This window comes from Cetorhinus maximus, chromosome 1 (genome assembly GCF_964194155.1).
Source record: "Cetorhinus maximus chromosome 1, sCetMax3.hap1.1, whole genome shotgun sequence".
Classification (NCBI taxonomy): domain Eukaryota; kingdom Metazoa; phylum Chordata; class Chondrichthyes; order Lamniformes; family Cetorhinidae; genus Cetorhinus; species Cetorhinus maximus.
Genome location: NC_135879.1, coordinates 55,473,680 through 55,494,255, shown reverse-complemented (window position 1 = coordinate 55,494,255; position 20,576 = coordinate 55,473,680).

Here is a 20,576-nt window from a genome sequence, read left to right as displayed (position 1 = left end):
CATAAACCTGAACAATATCCAGGCTTGGGCTGATAAGTGGCAAATAACATTCATGCCACAGAAGTTCCAGGTAAGGAGCATCAAGAGAGAATCTAACCATCGCCCCTCGACATTCAATGGGATTACCATTGCTGAATCGTCCCCTAAGAACATCCTGGAGGTTGCCATTGACAAGAAATTCATCTCCCAGAAGGAAGAAACAGTTTGGACCAGCACACTTATTTCCAAGTTCTTACTGGTGTTCCATTTTAAGGTATACAAGACCAGTTTGGACCAGTATTCTTATTTCCCAGTTTTTACTATTTATTCCTTCTGGGCTAGTCAACCCACATAAGTACTGTGGCTCACCTCCTCACTCCCGAAGCCTGTTCGCAAGGCACAAGTCAGGAGTGTGATGGAATTCTCACCATTTGCCTGGATGAGTGCAGCTCCAACAACACTCAAGAAGCTTGGCCCAATCCAGACAAAGCAGCCTGCTTGATCAGTACCCCAGCCACCACCTTAAACATTCACTCCCTCCACCACCAACAATGGCAGCAGTATGTACATATACAAGATACACCTCAGTAACTCGCCAAGGCTCCTTCGACAGCACCTTCCAAACCTTCAACCTCTACCACCTAGAAGGACAAGGGCAGTAGTCGTATGGGAATACCACCACCTGTAAGTTCCCCTCCAAGCCACACACCATCCTGACTTGTAACTATATCACCATTCCTTCATTGTCACTGGCTCAAAAAGCCTGGAACTCCCTCCCTAACAGCACCCTAGGTGTACCTACACCAGATGGACTTCAATCATTCAAGAAGTTGGCTCACCACCACCTTTTCAAGGGCAATTAGGGATGGGCAAGAAATGCTGGCTTTGCCAGCAATGCTCATATGCCATGAAAGGATAAAACGAATCCCTAGAAAGCTCCACCTGGGACAAGGCATCTGATATATGGAATTCTAATGAGTCCTGAATATTCACTTTCTGAACCACCTAGCCTCATGAGCTACCTTGTGCTATTCTTTGTTATCGAACTTCACTGCAAACATGTACTTAATCCAATACTTGTTCTTTCCTCAGTCCAGCCAATGCACTTTCTTACCCATGTTGGTGTTAAAACACTGCAGTTGCTGCTGCAATATTATTATAAACCAGCATTTGGAGTTGCTGAATAAAGAAAGTGAAAAAATGAAATATCCAAATTTTATTTAAATTATTTAAATAGTAATTATATGGATTTAAACAAACTAAGTAACACCAACACACACAGTCTTGTACACCAAACAGCTATTTCATGCCAGTAATAATTTTGCAATGAGCGACAAACCCCAGAAATATTGTTCGATGGTAGTCATGAAATTATTGTGCATGAAGAGTTGCTGCATTAAAAGTAAATTAGAGAATAATATTGCCTCTCAAACTAATATCATGGATTTTTCACAATTTTGATTTGTGGAAGCAATAGATATCAATTTTTTAAAAAGTAGTTAATACCCTTTAAGAAGCCAGGCTAACATATTTATTGTACTTGTATTTTAAATATATGAACCTGTACTGCATTGATGAACAAATATTTTGCAGCCTTAAGAAAAATTAATAATATCATCTGGAATGATATCTTATAGGAGTTTATTCGTGAATTATAACACCTTTTTCTGCATATTGAGATTTTTTTTCAGTCTAGATGTTCCTTGGACATCAGTCATTGCCACATGGAATTTAAGTTGAAAGAAAAGGAGCCATACATTAGCAAACATTCTATGGCATTATTCATGGTAAATGTAAGGATACCCTGTTTTCTAAATTTGGTACCATTATATGATGTAATGCACAATGGGATCTGAATTTAACATTGTTGTGTCCATTTTATAGGCTGAAAGTGGGCACAAGTTAACCAGCAGAGCAGAGGACAATGTCTTCTTTGTATCCACTTGAAATACAGAAGTAAACTCATTGGCTGTAGATACCAAGGGTGAACTTGGACAAGGGATGTTCTGCTTGCCCACCTTCTGCAGAAGGGTCACATAAATCTGCTAAAAATAGACAGCAGCATTTGTGCCATTTTCCTGGTATTCCCACAGGAATCCTCCATATTTACAGTGAACTTTTGAAAAGATTTGCCCACTAGGACTTATTGGGCTGGGTTTGCACCGAGTTAGGACAGCACAGGAACCCTCTAAAATGGCAGGTGGGTCCTGATTCTGGGATTCCTGACCCCATTCCTAGGGTTTCCAATTTTCAGGAGTGCCTTTTAAGGGTGCAGGCTGGTTTGGGTCCATTTCAGGGATAGGCATATCCTAGTCCTCTACAATTTTCATGGAGTTGGGCCAGCTTTTCGAAGAGTTACGGTTCATAGCACCTCAGACATTTCATGAATCATAATCTTACCTTTGGAAAGCTAAGTTAAAAAGGTCCTCCTCCTTATGCCCCGATGCCAAGGTAAGCCCCAAACCCCTAGTGCCCCTCATTCCCCCCATGCCAAGGTATGCCCCCAAACAATTCCAATGGCTCCTCATGCCCCTATGCCAAGGTATGCCACACCAGCCACCCCCTGTGGTCCCTCAGTCCCCCCATGCCTAGGTTTGTTACCCCAAACAACCCCTATCCCCCCTCAAACCCCCCCCCCCCCCCCCCCCCCCATGCCAAGGTATGATCCCCAAACGACCCCTATGGCTCCTCATTCCTAGGTAAGGCACACAGCCACCCCTTATGGCCCCTCATGCCCCCATGCCAAGATATACCTCCAGCTGCCCTCTGTGGCCCCTCTTGCCTCCCATGATAACCTATGGCATTTCCATGTCTATTCACCTACTATACACTGTATAGAAGTAATGAACTGTATAGTGACAGTCGGCTTTGTAAATAAACTTACTGAAAAAAACAGCCATTCACTGATAACTTTCCACTTTCTTTTAAACTCCTTTTTACTGCAGCCTGATAGAAGTATTAACCATCCAGACCCTTGAAAGTATCAATAGCTGAAACTGCAAGAACTGGACTCTCAGCCAAGCCTCATTATGTATTCTTGGCTGAGAGGCCAGGAATCCATTAGCCAGTTGAAACACCTGAGCCCCAGGGATAACATTGCTTGATTGACAGCTCTGGCCTCTCTGATCTATGCTGTCAGTTACACCATGTTTGTTTACAGAAGATGAAGATGTTTCAAGTGCTTGCAGTTTCAGCTTATAGGAAGAGCAGCAGAAGGTGGCTCATGAGGCTAGGTGGTTCAGAAAGTGAATAACCAAGTCTCATTAGAATGCCATACATCAGAACATCAGATGCATTGTCCCAAGCAGAGCTATCTAGGAATTTCAGCTTATGTTTTTTTATTCATTCATGGGATGTGGGCTTCACTGACTGGGCCAGCACTTATTGCCCATCCCTAGTTGCCCTTGAGAAGGCAAGCTGCCTTCTTGAACTGCTGGAGTCCATGTGGTGGAAGGACACCCACAGTGCTTTTAGGAAGGGAGTTCCAGGATTTTGACCCAGCGAAGATGAAGGAATGGTGATATATTTCCAAGTCAGGATGGTGAGTGACTTGGAGGGAAACTTCCAGGTGATGGTTTTCCCATCTATCTGCTGCCTTTGTCCTTCTAGATGGTAATGGTCGTGGGTTTGGAAGATGCTATCGAAGGAGCCTTGGTGAATTCTTGCAGTGCATCTTAAAGATGGTAAACACACTGCTGCTACTGTGCGTCAGTGGTGGAGGGAGTGAACGTATGTGGAAGTGGTGGCAATCAAGCGGGCTGCTTTGCCCTAGACAGTGTCAAGCTTCTTGAGTGTTGTGGGAGCTGCACGCATCCAGGCAAGAGGGGAGTATTCCATCACACTCCTGACTTGTGCCTTGTAGATAGTGGACAGGCTTTGGGGAGTCAGGAGGTGAGTTACTTATCGCAGGATTCCTAGCCTCTGACCTGCTCTTGTAGCCACAGTATTAATATGGCTAGTCCAGTTCAGTTTCTGGTCAATGGTAACCCCCAGGATGTTGGGGGATTCAGTGATGGTAATGCCATTGAACATCAAGGGGTGATGATTGGGTTCTCTCTTGTTGGAGATGGTCATTGCCTGACACTTGTGTGGCGCGAATGTCATTTGCCACTTGTCAGCCCAAGTCTGGATATTGTCCAGGTCTTGCTGATTTTGGACATGAACTGCTTCACTATCTGAGGAGTCACAAATGGTGCTGAATATTGTGCAATCATCATCGAACATCCCCACTTCTGACCTTATGATGGAAGGAAGGTCATTGATGAAGCAGCTGATGATGATTGGGCCTAGGACACTACCCTGAGGAACTCCCCCAGTGATGTCCTGGAGCTAAGATGACTGACCTCCAACAACCACAACCATTTTCATTTGTGCTAGGTATGACTCCAACCAGCAGAGAGTTTTCCCCCTGATTCTGATGACTCCAGTTTTGCTAGGGCTTCTTGATGCCACGCTTGGTCAAATGCTGCCTTGATGTCAAGGGCAGTCACTCTCATCTCAACTCTGGAGTTCATCTCTTTTGTCCATGTTTGAACCAAGGCTGTAATGAGATGAGGAGCTAAGTAGCCCTGGAGGAACCCAAACTGGGTGTCAGTGAGCAGCTTTTTGCTAAGCAGGTGCTGCTTGATAACATTGCTGATGACCCCTCCCAATACTTTACTGATGATCAAGAGTAGACTGATGGGGCGGTAATTGGCCGGGTTGGATTTATTTTTGTGTACAGGTCATACTTGGGCAATTTTCCACATAGCCGGGTAGATGCCAGTGTGTAGCTTTGCTAGGGGCACGGCAAGTTCTGGAGCTTCTGGAGTAATAGTTAAGTACTATTGCCGGAATATTGTCAGGGCCCATATCCTTTGCAGTATCCAGTGCCTTCAGCCGTTTTTTGATATCACATGGAGTGATTTGAATTGGCTGAAGACTGGCATCTGTGATGCTGGGGACCTCCGGAGGAGGCCGAGATGGATCATCCACTTGGTACTTCTGGCTGAAGATTGTAGTAAATGCTTCAGCGTCATCTTATGCAATGATGTTTTGGGCTCCTCCATCATTGAGGATAGGGATATTTGTGGAGCCTCCTCCTCCAGTGAGTTGTTTAATTGTCCACCACCATTCACGACTGGATGTGGCAGGACTGTAGAGCTTAGATCTGATCCATTGGTTGTGGGATCGCTTAGCCCTGTCTATCACTTGCTGCTTATGCTGTTTGGCACACAGGTAGTTCTGTGTTATAGCTTCGCAATTGACACCTCATTTTTAGGTATGCCTCATGCTGCTCCTGGCATGCCCGCCTGCACTCTTCATTGAACCAGGGTTGATCCCCTGGCTTGATGGTAATGGTAGAGTGGGGGATATGCCAGGCCATGTGGTTACAGATTGTGTTCGAGTAAAACTCTGCTGCTCCTGATGGCCCACAGCGCCTCCTGGATGCCCAGTCTTGAATGACTAGATCTGTTCAAAATCTATCCCATTTAGCACAGTGAGAGTGCCACACAACATGATGGAAGGTATCCTCAATGTGAAGGTGGGACTTCATCTCCACAACGACTGTGCAGTGGTCACTCCTACTGATACTATCGTGGACATATGCATCTGTGGCAGGCAGGTTGGTGAGGATGAGGTCAAGTATTTTTTTCCCGCTCGTTGGTTCCCTCACCACCTGCCGCAGACCCAGTCTAGCATCAAAGTCCTTTAGGACTTGGCCAGTAGTGGTGCTACCATGCCACGCTTGGTGATGGACATTGAAGTCCCCCACCCAAAGTACATTCTGCGCTCTTGCCACCCTCAGTGCTTCCTCCAAGTGGTGTTCAACATGGGGGAATACTGATTTATCAGCTGAGGGAGGGCGGTACGTGGTAATCAGCAGGAAGTTTCCTTGCACATGTTTAACCTGATGTCATGAAACTTCATGGGGTCCGGAGTCCATTTTGAGGACTCCCAGGGCAACTCTCCCCCGACTATATACCACTGTGTCTCAACCTCTGCTGGGCCTCTCGCTGGTGGTACAGGACACACCCAGGGATGGTGATGGTGGTGTCTGGGACATTATTTGTGAGGATGACGATGTCAGGCTGTTGCTTAACTAGTCTGTGAGACAGCTCTCCCAATTTTGGCATTAGCCCCCAGATGTTAGTAAGGAGGACTTTGCATGGTCATTTCCGGTGCCTAGGTTGATGCCGGGTGGTCCGTCCGGTTTCATTCCTTTTTTGTGACTTTGTAGCGGTTTGTTATAACTGAGTGGCTTGCTAGACCATTTAAGAGTCAACCACATTGCTGTGGGTCTGGAGTCACGTGTAGGTCAGACTAGGTAAGGACAACAGATTTTATTCCCTAAAAGGCATTAGTGAAGCAGATGGGTTTTTACAACAATCGACAATGGTTCTGTGGTCATCATTAGACTTTTAATTTCATATTTTTATTGAATTCAAGTTCCACCATCTGCCTTGGCAGGATTCAAACCGGGGTCTGCAGAACATTACCCTGGGTCTCTGGATTATTAGTCCACCGACAATACCACTACGCCATCGCCTGATAGTTTAAAAGGTTTAGATGATTGACACTGTCATCGGGCTACAGTAAAAAAGGTGTTTTTTTAAGGAAGTGGAAAGCTATCAACGAGTGACTGCTTTTTAATGCTTCTTTTTACACAACCTACTGCCATGATGGGGTTCATTGCTTCTATACATTGCATAATGGGTGAATGGGCATGGAAATGCTATAACATGGCATGAGGAGCCATAGGGGTTGTTTGGGGAGCATATATTGGAATAGAGGGCATGAGGAGCCATAGGGTTTTTGGGTAGGCATATCTTGGCATGGGAGAAATGAGGGGCATGTATGGGGCATTGGGAGTGTGTGGGAGTGAGGGGGTGTGAGGGGTTAGGGCTGTTAGGTCTTTCTGTTTTATTATAACTGAGATGAAGTCCAAAAGCACTGAGGCGGGCCTTTTATACAGCGTGCCTGGCAGCCTCTGAGGCTGCCTCTGAACTCTTTCCTGGGTTGACTGGCTTGACTGCAGCCTGCACCCAGCCGGTCCCGCCCATAAAAGTCCTGTCCTTGCAGCGTACTTATATTCCAGGGTGGGCAGGTCAAGCTGGGAATTTTCCCATGTCCTGCCATCCACCTCGAGGATCAAAATGCAGCTCATCCTCTCAAATCTCCTATTGCCAAACTTTGAAGTAGTATGAGGTTGGAATTCTTTTCATATTTGTGGTAGAAAAATTATCTTGAAACACTGCTATCCATATTAATTTCAGGCAACTGCATGGAATCTTTCTCTAACTGGTTGGTTAGATTGGTGCTTGAATGCCAAACGCAGAAAATTGATGTAAAATAGTAACACGATGGTATTGACCAAATGCTCAGATAGAAAGTACCATCAGAAATGTTATCATAGAAACACTTTTCATATTTGTATTAAATTCCTGGATGATCTACTTCATCAAAGGCCTGACATACAGTGTGTGTAAAACATTTCAATATCTCTGTTAAAATAGCACATTGATGGTTGTATAAAACATATAAAATTCTGACAGGGCTGGACAGACTGGATGCAGGGCTGATGTCACGTCTGGCTGGGGGGTCTAGAATAAGGGGTCACAGTCTCAGGATATGGGGTAGACCATTTAGGGCTAAGACGAGGAGAAATTTCTTCACTCAGAGGGTGGGGAACCTATGGAATTCTCTACCACAGAAGGCCGTGGAGGCCAAGTCATTGAATGTATTTAAGAAGGAAATAGATAGATTTGTAGACTCTAAAGGCATCAGGAGTATGGGGAGTGAGCAGGAGTATGGCATTGAGATAGAGGATCAGCCATGATTGTATTGAATAGCAGAGCAGGCTCAAAGGGCCGAATGACCTACCCCTGCTCCTATTTTCTATGTTTCTATGTGAAAAATGTTTGTATGATATTATTGCTGATCATAGTTTCTTTTTTTTTTGCCCTTTAGTTATTGGTTAAACTGTGCCTTAACTACTCTGGTGACAACATTCACCATCATAATTACTCGGAAGGCAGAATGCAAACATGTAGGGCTGAATTATTTGACTCCGCCAAGGCCAGGAGCAGAGGCAGGCAGGACCAAACAATAGGCTTGCAGGCTGGCATGTCGGTTCTCGGCTTCTTTCTGCCTCCAGGCCACTTTTGCAGAAGTAGGATCAGCGCCAGTAGGACTACCAGCAAACCTGTGGAGGATAACCAATTAGGCTCATTAAAGGTCAAATTGGGACTAGTTAAAGGTCAATCAGGTTCTCGCACAGGAGGGGGCCTTTTTAGGTACTTGGAAGCCCTCCCTGTCTGCCTGGTGTGAGTACAGTCATAGGTCACCCTGTCGAAGAATTCTGTAACCCCCCACCCCATCACCACAGAAGTGGTTTGACTGCTGAACCTATTTTTTAAATAAAGTCTGGAAAAAGTTCGAGGGGTGGGAGGGCACCTCCAAGCTGAAGTGCCCTCCCTGTCACTTAAATTCTGTTGCAATCTGGCTGCTGCTTGTAAGCTGAAAGGCCTCTGATTGATACTCCAGCTTTGAGAGCCCACCCACCACCCTTAATTGGATGGAGAACATGTCTCCTAACCAATTAAGGGTGTGCCCCCTTGAAAATGATAATTAGTGACTGTGTCTGCCTGGAAAAATTCAGCCGATAGTAGATGCTAACAAACTTTAAGTACCCTCTAAAATCTAGAAGATAGTATAAATTTAGCTGCAATTTGCAAAAATGGGGAAGATGGCGGCTTAGTGGTAACGTCATTACACTAGTGATCCAGGGGCCCAGGCAAATGCTCTCAGGGCATGGATTCAAATCGCACTGCAGTGGCTGGTGGAATTTGAATTCATTTAATAAAAAATCTGGAATTGAAAACTAGTCTCAGTAATCATGACCATGAAACTATCATTGATTGTTGTAAAAACCCATTTGGTTCACTAAAGCCCCTTTAGGGAAGGAAATCTGCCATCCTTACCTGGCCTGGCCTACATGTGACTCCAGAGCCACAGCAATGCGGTTGACTCTTAACTGCCTTTCGAAATGGCCTAGCAAGACACACAATTTAAGGGCAAGTAGGGTTGAGCAAAAAATGCTGTCTTCGTCAGCAACGCCCACATCCTGTGAAAGAATACATTTTTAAAAATCTTACCTGAGGCAACCATCTATTAATAGATCTCGTATCTTCCATTTTATTCCCATTTCTACTTGTATAAGCTTGGCTCATTTGATTGCACTCTGACTTCTAAATCACTGAGAGTATGACTGTTTAAGTCTCACTCCAGGACTGGAGTCCACAGTCTATACTGACATTTCAGAGCAGTACTGAAGGAATGTTACATTGCTGGAGGTGCCCTGTTTAAATGAGATGTGAAACAGGCCCTGTCCGTCCAATCAGGTTGACAGAACAGTTTGAGGAAGCATGCAGGTTTCTTCCAGTGCTCTGCCCAACATTTCTTCTTCAACCTACGCCACCAAAAACCAAAAACGGATTAACTGACTATTCATCTCGTTTGCTGTTTGTGGGATTTGGCAGTGAGTAATTGACTGTGTGCTTACCCAGAGGAAAACAATGGCTGTACTTTAAGTAATTAATTGATTGTGAAGTTCTCTTGAGACATCATGAGGATTTCATCAGGCACTGTATAATTGCAAGCTTGTTCTGTCTTTGTACTTCCATAACCAGCACAAACCACCACTGAGTTTTATCAAATGGTGGCAGCCTTCTACTGTTCTAGTTAAATTTTGCCATTCAGAATTTGCATTTCCTTCTTATCTCAATGTTTATGTGCATGGCTTCTTATTTCCTATTTCCATGGAAAAGCTTATTCTCTATGGATTTACATTACAGAAACAGAAAGAGGAGGGGGATTCCAGTATTGTTTTGAAACTATCCTCTTGTTAAACAGAGTGGCAGGACAGGAAGAGACAATTTAGATTAAAGTAATATGCTCTGTTATCAGAATTTTCATTAACTTGTATACATTATGTGCTGGATAATTGCACGAAGGAAGTTATGTTTCGAGCAGCATACGCATACAGTGATCATCAGTAAACTTTTATTCAAAACGAAATAGCTTTTAATCAAAGAATTATCAAATTGATGAGAGAAATATAACAAAACTTAGCATTTTGATAAATATTTGTGCAGTTAAGGTTGGGAATAAGTCCAACATGCTTTGCTGTTGATAATTTAAAACAATGTCTGGCATGTCTGGAATAGTATAGTAGTCATGGGAATACTTACAGAGACATATTGAGAAAGACAAATACTTTGATATAGATAAGATATGAAAAGTATAATAAACAAAAAGCCCAATTACATTCTGTAAATTATTTAAACTAACAAAAGCCTTCCTCCTGTCCTGCTGAAAACTTGGCTTGGAAATCATGCAAAATCTTCCTTAGATAAGATAAACTTCTGCTTTCATTGTCACTGTAAAAGGATGATCAAATGCTGTCCATTAAATTGTAATGCTACTGTATTTATTATGTGGAGCTCATCAAGCTACATATTATCTAGGGCAGCATGGAAGAATCTGATACACAAAACCATTGTTATCTTCTGGATTTCCTGTATAAATCAAAACAGTACCTGTTTTCTGTTGTCATAAAGTAACATTTAATTTGTGTTTAATCAACTAATTAACTTCGTTATACAGCAGATCTTAATGTTTGTACTATTTTGCATGAATGTATGCCAGCAACTGAAAGTTATTTGCACGAAGGTACTATGCATTCATACTGTAATGGAGTTTAATGCTTCTTTGCAAACTTTCCTATTGTATTAATTACCAGCTTAACAAGGTCAAAACATGCAAACAAAGCACTTCAAGAAGAATAGAACTGAAATGCACAAAGTTATGTTAAACTTATACAGCCTTAGACCACACTTGGAGTGCTGTGCACAGCAGGTATCCATAATACAAAACGGATATAGACGCCCTAGAGAAGATGCAAAAAAGATTTACAAAGATAATATTTGAACTGAGAGGTTATAACAATCAGGAATGAATCAGAAAAAATGAGGCTTTGTTCTCTAGAAAATTAAAGGCTGAGGGATAACTTAATCATAGTCTTTAAAATTATGAAGGCATGTGATAGGTCAGACATAAAAGTAAATGTTTCCACTTGTAGGGAAGTACAAATCTGGGGGTCAAAAATATAAGAAAGTGTCTAATAAACCCAATACGGAATTCTTAACTCAGAGTGGTAACAATGTGGAACTTGCAACGACATAGAGTGGTTGAGGTGAAGAGCTTACACACTTTTAACAGATAGCTAGGTAAGTACATGAGGGAGAAAATAGAAGGATGTACACATTGGGTTAGAATAGATGATGTTGAGTGAGAGGAGATTCTGAAGAGCAAAAACATCAGCATAAATTAGTTGGGCCAAATGGCTCGTTTCTTTGCTGGAAATTCTAAATGATTCTATATGGGTTTTGAAATTTTTCTTTTTCTTTCAAAAATCACACAAAGTCAGACATTGTCAGGATGCCAAAGTATTTAGAATGCTATTGTAAAAAAATGTATAGTTACACTGCAACTTTTGCCCTCCCAGAAGTGAAATTTTGTTAAAAAGGCATCGTAAGAAATCACCATTCAGGGTCTGATTTTAACACTGGTGTAAAATGTGCTGGAGGGTGGTTATAATAGCACACCAGCACTTTTTGCAGCTTTTCTGCTGCATTTGTACCCATCAATCTGGTTGTGGACAAGGAATCTGAGGTGGAGACCTCATAATTATTTAAAAATCAAGGCTAAGTGACATTATTTGTCTGCTAAAGAGACTCTTAATATTGATGTCCAAAGCTGGAGCTGCCAGTGATCATGCTCAAAAGAGGCCCAGGTAATTTGGATTTACATTTTTGATTAAAAAATTCCTTGTGAGGCAGAAGCAGTAGAGTGCTCCGCCTGGCCCCATTAGAAAACCTTGGGTGTTGTGTTTTCTCCCCATTCCACAGTGTGATTCTCATGATTCCCTTCCTTTCCACTTAGCTTTATCCCTGGAATTTATCCCTTGAGTCCGCATTGATGGACCCCAGTAACAAAAACTGATAAATTTAAGGATACATCAAACAAAAAAAACTATACTGGCATTATGAACAGCCACGAGAAAATTTGATTTCTTAAGAAAACTGGATTTTTGATGTACTTGGAGCTTGCATTGGGATAAGCTGTCTTTAACAGCTGCAGAGCACAGTCACGATTTATTTGACCCTTAACTTGCCAAGTATCTTTAAACTCTTCGGCCAGAATTTTCCCGTTGGCATGTGGGGGTGGGCCCCACATTCCCGATCGTAAAATGATGCGCTGTGACGTCAGGCGAGTGTCCCGACATCACCGCGTGCCACCGCAATATTTGGGAAGGCGGGTGCGCTATAAGTTCGAATGCACACCTGCCATCAATTACCAGGACAGTTAAGGCCCTTGAGGGAGCAATTGATCTTGAATTTTTGCAGTTTATGCGATCTTCAGGACGTTGCACAGGCACAAAGGGCAGGCGGGTAGGAGACATTTGTATAAACCTCATCCACGGGCGGGATAAGAGGGGTGCTTGGGGTCACGAATGTGATGTTTGAGGGATTTAAGTGTGAAAGTAACTTTTACTTGCCTAAGTGAGCAGGAATACTTCAAAACTCATACCAGCTGCTAGGACGGGAGTAAATGCCTTGGTCAGGACTCTACAGTAGAAATCATTTCTGGGGCCTGCAGCTTTCACAAAGCCTTCCCTTAGCCTGGGAATGGGAGTTGCCCTCTCCACTGGAGGCACCTCCTTTGAGGAGGAAGGGAGGGCCAGAAGTGGGAGGAGGCCAGGAGTCCACATTCAGCCTCCAGGGGAGCTACCTTTGGGAGGAGAGGCACAGGCACTCTGCATAGGCGCAGACTCCTAACTTTCGACCCTTTTCTATACTCTGGGTGTCATTGTCACACATGGTACGGATGCAAAACGCATCCTAGCTCAACCTCTCAAGGTGAACTGGCCATGGGCAATCTTTGCTGTCACACCCAGTGAGGGATCCATGCCGTGAGGGATTCAATGACGTTACTGTACTCAGAGTTGGCGAGGGTGTTGGGGGTGAGTGTGGTTTGGAGAAAACGGTGATGGCTGCGTTAAGTGACTTGAGGCAACATGGTACTCACCCTTCCCAAGCGCAGGAGATCATTGAACCTTTTGTGGCCCTGGAGCCATGTGCGCCGCACCAGATCATGGGGGCTAACACTCTTGGCCCCCTCCTCCCACGCACGTTTGGTCAGGTAGGGGGGACATCTGCCGCCCATCCCTCCGAGGAAGGACCTCCCGCCGCGCTGTCACCTGCTCCAGGAGGGCAGCTAGGCACTCATCTGAAAAATGAGGGGCTTACAGACCCGCTGGCCTACCCTCCAGCCTGGCCTGTCCAGATGGCCTACCCTCTGGGCTTGCATCACCAACATTGCCCCTTTGCAGTGCCCATTGCCCAGTCATTGCAAGCAGCCTTTCAAAGGCTGCCAGACCTTCATTTATACAGGCCACCCGGTCGCCACTGGACCCGGTGGGCTGAGCGCACCCGACGCCGCCCGTCCACTCACGCTATTCATGGGAGTGGTGAAGTACGTTGGGCGGGCCTTAATTGGCTCGCCTGCATAAAATGGTGGCGCAGACTTAATCGTGGGTGGCGATTGGGTCCGCACCTGCCCATGCCCGCTCCAGACCAGCTCAACATGGGAAAATTCTCCCCTGAACCACAGGAATATCTCATGTATCTGCAAAATTGTAGGGCTGGATTTTCATGGAGCTAGGGAGACTCTGGGGACCTTTCAAAATGGCAGATCCGGATGTCCCACCCCCATTTCTGGCAGATCCCTTTATTGTTGGTAGGGGAAAGGGGGTGAGGCACAGGCGGTACACAGGGCAAGCAAATCCAATTTTCAGTCCAGGAATAGTATCAACCCTCAGTGTGTGTTCCATGACATTGTGGTGGAGACATAAATGGTCATGCAGGGTGGATAACGTGTATAGAACTGTCAAGCTGTCGAGTTATTTAAATCCCCTGTCCTTTAAATTTTGGCAAAACTGCCTTCCTGTGTCTATGAGAGTGAAAAAATCTGTTCTAGCAGTTTCAATAGATGTTTGTTGACAAAACCCTAAGTACTATCATAATACAATTACTGCTTGATTACTACCACAGCCTGTCATTATCACTGGGGGCATGGTTTAGCATGGAGGGTATGAGGGGCCATTGGAGTGGGTAAAGGGGTATGGCTTGGCATAACTTAGAATGTATAGGGCATGGAGAATGGGGGGTGAACGGGCATGGGCTAGAAGGCCTAATATTTAATAACATAACTGGGATGAAGTCGCAGAGAACTGAGGTAAGCCTTTTAACCAGACCATCTTGACACTCAGCAGTCCCTGTAGCCACCCCTGGGCTGAGCACCTGAGCCAAGAAATTTTCCGACTCCAGCTACCACTTGTAAGATGAAGGTCCAGTCCATCGGATCAGTAGCCATTGTTACGAATAGGAAAGAGAGAAACTGAACTTCTTTATCCTCTCTCCGTAAGCAGAGGTGTTTTAAAATTATTTTAACAGTAGGCTGTGGCATATTTCCCCCAAACCCTCAGTTTGTGCGGTCCAAATTTATAGGTGATAAACGCAGCAAACCCTCTTTATGACTACCTCAGAAAGTTGGTTTATTTTGTTGTGACATGGCAAATGGTAATTGCCAGGCTGACCAATTCCTACAGGGAAACTTGGTCAAGCTATCAGAACAATTTTGCAATTTGTATTTATTATGAGAAGGCATGTACTCTGAAGTCAGAAGTAAAGAATCCACTACCACCTTTGGAGATTTTAAAGATTAAATTAAAACATTTATTATCAAAAGAAAATAAAAAGTTGAACACACAAGATTACAGCTTTACATTTAAACTTAGTCTTTTAACAGTTCCCAAAAGATTTCTACTTAATTAGACTCCCAACTACACATCCATTTCAGGCAAAAGTCCAAATCGGTTCTTAATCTATAAATCATCCAGCAATATTACCACAAGCATCCAGTGTTGCTATAAGGGAGATGTTTCACAGATTCCCTCTCTCTCTTACTTGACAATGGAGTTACAAGGCTTTTAACAAAACCTTGCACTCTGGACCAAACCAGCACTTCTCTGCGGGGGTGGGGTGGGGGGGTGGGCGTGGAGTGAGAGGCTGCTTTTTCACAGGTCTATTTCACACAGTCCACCTCTCAAGATCTCACAGGGCCATTCCCCACACAGCTTTCCATCTTTCTTTAAATATATTCCCTCCCTTTTGATCTGTAAATCTCATTGTTTCACTGTTGCTTTGGAAGTTACTTTTTCCCAAAATGTAAAAAAAAACCTTTCATGTTGTCCTTGTGGCTAGCACTTTCGGGAAAAATAAACTTGATAACTTTGCCTAATTTATCTTGCCAGTTGTAAAACATATTATCATGTCCCTTTGAAAAGCAAACAACCTCTCAACTTAACTAAAAAATGTAAATTCCATTCACATTGTATCTGCTGAGACTTCGGCTGGGAATTTCTGTGGCCGCCGGCGTCGGGCATGCTCGGTGGCATGAGCGGACAATATGGCGGGCTGCATTCTCCACCATCAGACGTCGGGAACATCATTGTAATACATCAGCATGTCATTATTAGGCCTGCCTGTCAGAATTGTCCACCCCCCCTCCACCGCTGGATTGTCTGCCCATGTCGGCGGGAAAGCACGGCGCAGTAGAACGCATCTTGACAACTGTGGCATGCAGAAGTTGGGACTTACCTGCCAGGGCTTTGCTCACATCACAAATATCGGAGGAGCAGAAGATGCTGGAGCCCAACACCAACGGCACACTGGAGGTCCATGGCATGCTGCGTGGATTCTCATTGAAATGGCCCTGCTGTGAAGCAGCGCACAGAAGTTGGATAGTCGCCGTTGATGCTCACAACGGGTGATGGTCGAGGGGGTGCAGAGGAAGGGCTAGGATCAACTGGAAGAGGAAGAGGTGTCGGAGGGGTGTGAGGTTGTGGGGGGAAATGAAGGTGTCAGGGTGGGGTGAGTTTCGGGGTGGAATAAAGGTGTCAGGATGGGTTGAGGTTGGGACAGGGGGAACAAAGGTGCTTGTTGGGAGGTTGTGGTGGAGGGAGATTGGGGGTAGGAGGGGGTAATGGGGTAGAAGACGGAAACTGGGTAGGTAGGTGTAAGAGGGGTAAAAGGTGCAAGAGAAGGAGTGTGGAGAGGGAAGGGTGTCCGGGGGAAGAAGGGGTGCAGAGAAGGTAGGGATCAAGGATGGAGGAAGAACTAAGAGTGAAGGAAGGAGTAATGAAGGGGGTAGGAGTAAGGTTGGAGGAAGAAATAAGACTGGAGGAAGAGGTAAGGCTGGAGGAAGGAGTCAAGAGGGGGGATCCTGGTGGGGTTGGAGGACTGGGGGAGGGAGGGGTTCTGGGAGGGGGTGCGAAGGGGGGATGTGTGCAAAGGGGGGATGGGTGCAAAGGGGGGAAGGGGTGCGGAGGGGGGAAAGGGTGCGAAGGGAGAAGAGGTGTGAAGGGGAGGAGGGGTGCAGAGGGGGGGATGTCCAGGTTAACGTGCACAGGAGGGGTTGGATAGGTCCATGCCTACCTCCTGGGAAGCGAACTGAGGGTGGGCGTGGTATGGAGGAAGGGTGAGAATGATCTAGGGCAGAGTGATGCAGTAGGGTAGGAGGGTGAGGATTCAACGGTATCGATAGAAGGTGGTTAGTGGGGATCCGGAGGCAGGCATGGACCCTGGGGATGGGAAGGAGGAGGTCGGAGAGGTGGATGGGAGTGGGATTTTCAGGAAGGATGGCAAAGTGCATGTTCACCTGGACATCCCCAAGGAAAAGGGTTGTGGCTGGTAAGTAATGGAGGGGAGATGGAATGTGATGCCAGGCGGGGTCAACTGTGATGGAGGAGAGGAAATGGGTGACTGGGGGAGGGTAAAAGATGGGGGAGCGAACAATGCAATGAAACCGGAACATGCTTGCTAAATCGAAAGTGAAATGAGAGTCGAAGTGGGCGAGGTCATGTGCTGCATGATAGTGTGAATAATGGGTGTGTGGAGATGCAGGTCAGCTCAGATGGATAACTGAAAGCGAACCCCAGTAGGCAGTATTTAAAATGCTCAGGACATTGAGATGAGTGTGAAATGTGAAGGATCTGCGTGCGTGGGAGTGTGCTTGCACGAGACTCCAAAAGGGCGTGCCACACACATACACCTTTCCCTCCAGAATCACCTGTGGGCCTGCTGCTCCCTCTGCGGTGATGGGTCTTCTGGGCTGCCTTATTTCCACCTCTTCACTGGAGGAGGAGTCCTCTTGGTTGCAGTTGAGGACATGGATGGGGCTGAGGGACTGGCTGGCTCAGGATGTTGGTACCTTGGCAGATCTCCCTGTGAACTAAAGTAGAGCTAAGTAGTGCATATAGCAGAGTCAAAAACAGGAGAGAGAGCATTCACAGTTGCATTGAGGGAGGGATGATGTGATGCAGATGGGTGTTTGCCGCCAACCTCACCGTCGCCATAGACAGGGTCCACATCCTCACCAGTCAGCACGATGGCACGCTCCTCAAAGTGAGTGAGGGGCCTAACGTGGGCTATTCCACTGCCAGTCTGGGACTTCTCCCTGCTGATGAGAGCAGGTTTCTCCTGCATGAAAACAGATGGAGAGAGTGTGAGTAGGACACATGGCACTGCGTGGAATGTTTGTATGGGAAGCAGCGCCATGGACAGGAATGAGGAGGTGAGCTCGAGAGGGTATGAGCCTGATGGGGATGTGAGGGTGTGTGTGAGAGTTAGTGGTGTTGTCCCTTAAGCTGTGAGATCCCTGTGGATGTGTGATGGTTTTGTGAGTGTATGGTAGAACAGATGAGGCCATCCATCCTGTAGTGGCACTGGATGGCTGTCCTCTTTTGCAGGGCATTGGCACCAACCACTGCTGCCACTGCCTCCCAAGCCTGGTTGGTAACTCCGCTGCCCATCCTGCAGTCAGAGCGGGGGTAGAGGACATGTTGGCAGGCCTGCACGGCATCTAAAAGGCATTCCAGTGACGCATCGCTAATCTTGAGGGCTGTAGTCTTCTTGACTTTCGTGGACATCTTCCCTGCAGTAGTCGTGGCCTGGAAGCACTGAGATGTGTGCATGTGGCTGGACTTAAATATGGCGCCCGGTGTGATAAAGTGGCAAAGTGATGGCGGGTGGCTGAATGAAATCCTGCCTGCCATCAAAACAGCGTATTTCCTGAGAATGCATAAATAATGTGGCAGGATTGGGAAGATACGGTGTGAAAACCTGCCATCGTGGCCAATGGGTAAAATATTATTTTACCCGCCTGCTACCGCACTTAGTGCAAATATGGGATGATTCTGTCCTTCATCTTAGCTCACCCATCTCTATTTCAACTGCTCGTTTTACACTTAATCCCACTGATGTTTCAAATCTTGTCGTCTGACCGTCTTTCATTTAATTAAATTGGTCACACACACATGCAGACACATACACACGCAGACACATACACACACACACACGCACGCTTCAGTATCCCACAATAGTATTAGGAAAAAATATATATACTTCCTCTACTATTTCACATTCATACCCGGGGTGTTGGTGGGGTGGGGGGATTGTTTGCAACCTTACACATACACACACACACACACACACACACACAAATACAGTAAGGGGAGATAGAAAAGAGGGAGTTTTTACAACTATGGATCACAACAATAAAAAAACCACAGAAATTAATATTAGTACAGAGGGCTTTTCCCTCATGGTGGAGTTCAGTCCAGCTGAGTTTCTGGTTGGAGACAGCAACATGAAAATCCTTGAAATGAAGGACAATGCAGCACGATGGGTTTTATGTGCTCAGTTCATTTGGCAGGTGATGATCAGAGAATTTTAAAATCAAACAAATTTCGAGGAGTTGAGAGATGGTGGCCGGCTGCTTAGTCAGCTGAGAGATCTGTTAGAGTTCTTTCGGGTGGTGTTAAATCAGCAGTCTGAGCTCTGAGGCTAGCAATCTAATATTAAACTGGTCCAAAAGGCTAGAAGCATGGGGTCATGTCACATGGCCCATTAATGAGTTAATTGCAGGCTCGCAAGCAGTTTCTGTGCTTTTGGTCCAAAATCCATTGTCTCTTTTAGGAGCAAAAGGGTGGCTATTAGCACCTCTTCAGGTATAAGGAGTTTCAATGTCTCTGTCTGTGTTATTGTCTTGACTGGGGTGAGTCAGTTTGTCTGTTATTTGTCTAGTTTCATGATTATAATATGGCCTTATAATGTGATTTGAGATCCCACAAGGATGAGAATGTTCTTGTAATCTGTATTGGAATGTTTCAGAATAGATAGCCAATTTTGTGAGTCATGTGACCTGTAGTAGCCATCTTGTGATCAGCATTGCAAAAATGGCAAAAAACGAATAAAGTTTTGATACAGACAGTTTTGATTTCTTTTCCTGTCTTGTTGATACCATAGTTTGATCACTGAAATGAGGAAATTTTTGTCCGTAGTGTTTGGGACCCTAACGTTGGGCCCATTTGGGGGTCCTGAACCTGTCCATGTTGTCAGTATGCCCATCTCCATGCATACCACACTATAAAAGATGGCAGGTGAACTCCTGCGGCTGTAGACCCAGTCAGAGATGTCAGACTGGTAGCCCTACTAGGAGAGGTGGCTGCTGCTGAAGCTGGCCTGTGGGTGCAAGAGCACCTAAACATGGAAGTACTCTCTGTTGTCTAATAAAATAAAGAGGCCCAAAGCTGGTAGGGCCATCGAGGTGGAAAGTAAACCCCTGCGGCAGAGAAGAGATATTCTTTTTGCAGTTGGGAACAAATTAAGTCCTCTCTTACTGCTTCGGTTGACTGTTTATTAGGTGGGGTTCTATCTTCTTGCTGAAAGGTGCCCCCCCCACCTTGTTTCCTGTTGTTCTCTAGACTGAACTGTCCCTGGCTTGTCCTTGGAATAATAAGGTGTTACCTGAAGTCAATTTTGATCGTGTAATCACCTGATCAATATTCTATTGTCCACACATTGATTCAAAGTTAGAAAACATTGCTGCACAAAGGGGATGAATGGTGGCCATTCACACCTGCTTGCGATAGACTGGTTTCTCCATACCTCCCTTTGTCAAGTTTCATGTATGCAGGCACTGAGTCTGGAGGACCATTATATTTGAGTTTCTGTCCAGAGAATAGGAGCTGTAAATTTTGTATCCAGAATGCCATTTCAAAGGGAGGACTCCACCCACGCACATTTATATTTTAGTGACTTTCCAGAGGCATTAATTAGTTCTTATATGCACAAGTCAGGTGAGCTGAGCATTTTCAGCCATCTTTGCAGCACTTTGTCCACTTTTTAAAGAAAAACTAATTTCAAAGTGCTCACATTGAATAAAGTTTGTCTCATAAAAGTTAGGAATATGACATTCCGTTACTGGGCATAACAGAGGTGATAGCATAACTGAATAATTAGTATCTTAGGAAGTAGAGATTCTGTACAACAGTGAGGGCTGTTGGCATTTAAGGATTGTGGGAGGGTGCTCTGATCTGCTCAGATTTTGAATAAGTCTTTTCTCTGCAACATATTCTATATCGTTAGCTT